Source organism: Mastomys coucha, unplaced genomic scaffold (assembly GCF_008632895.1).
Source record: "Mastomys coucha isolate ucsf_1 unplaced genomic scaffold, UCSF_Mcou_1 pScaffold5, whole genome shotgun sequence".
Classification (NCBI taxonomy): domain Eukaryota; kingdom Metazoa; phylum Chordata; class Mammalia; order Rodentia; family Muridae; genus Mastomys; species Mastomys coucha.
The window spans coordinates 20,644,919-20,645,837 of record NW_022196911.1 but is presented as its reverse complement, the minus strand read 5'-3'; positions in this window follow the sequence as shown (position 1 = coordinate 20,645,837).

Sequence of the window (919 nt, the reverse complement as noted above, 5' to 3'; positions counted from 1 at the left end):
TTAATATTCATTTTTTGTGAATTTGGTGTTTTGACTATTATGTGTGGGGAGGAATTTCTTTTCTGATACAACCTACTTGTAGTTCTATAGGCTTCTTGTCCATTCATGGAAGATGTCCATTCATCTTTTTCTTTTTGTTAGGGATGTTTTCTTCTATAATTTTGTTGAAGATATTTACTGGCCCTTTAAGTTGGCAATCTTGGCTCTCTTCTATATCTATTATCTTTCTGTTTGTTCTTTATATCATGTCCTAGATTTCCTGGATGTTTGAGGTTAGGAGTTTTTGCATTTTGCCTTTTCTTTGACTGATGTGTCAATGTTTTCTATGGAATTTTCTTTACCTGAGATTCTCTCTTCAATCTTTTATATTCTGTTGGTGATGCTTGTATCTATTACTCCTGATGTTTTTCCTATGTTTTCTATCTCCAGAGTTGTCTCTCTTTATGAATTCTTTTTTTTATTAGATATTTTCTTTATTTACATGTAAATTTCTCCCTTCCCAGTTTCCCCTTTAAAAAACAAAGGAACAAACAAAAACAACAAAAACAAACCCCAGCTGCCTCCCCACTCCCAATGCCTGCCACCCCACCCTCTCCTGCTTATTGGCTCTGGCATTCCCCCACACTGGGGCACAGAACCTTCACAGGGCTGAGGTCCTCTCCTCCCATTGATGATCGAATTTGCAATCCTCCACTATATACACACTGCCAGAACAATCAGTCCTACCATGTGCAGACCTTGGTTGGTGGTTGATACTCTGGGAACTCTGAGGGTATTAGATAGTTCATATTATTGTTCATCCTAAGGGGCTGCAAACTCCTCAGCTCCATTGGTACTTTCTCTAACTCCTTCATGGGGACCCTGTACTCAGTTCAATAGATGACTGTGAGCCTCTACATCTGTATTAGTCAGGTACTGT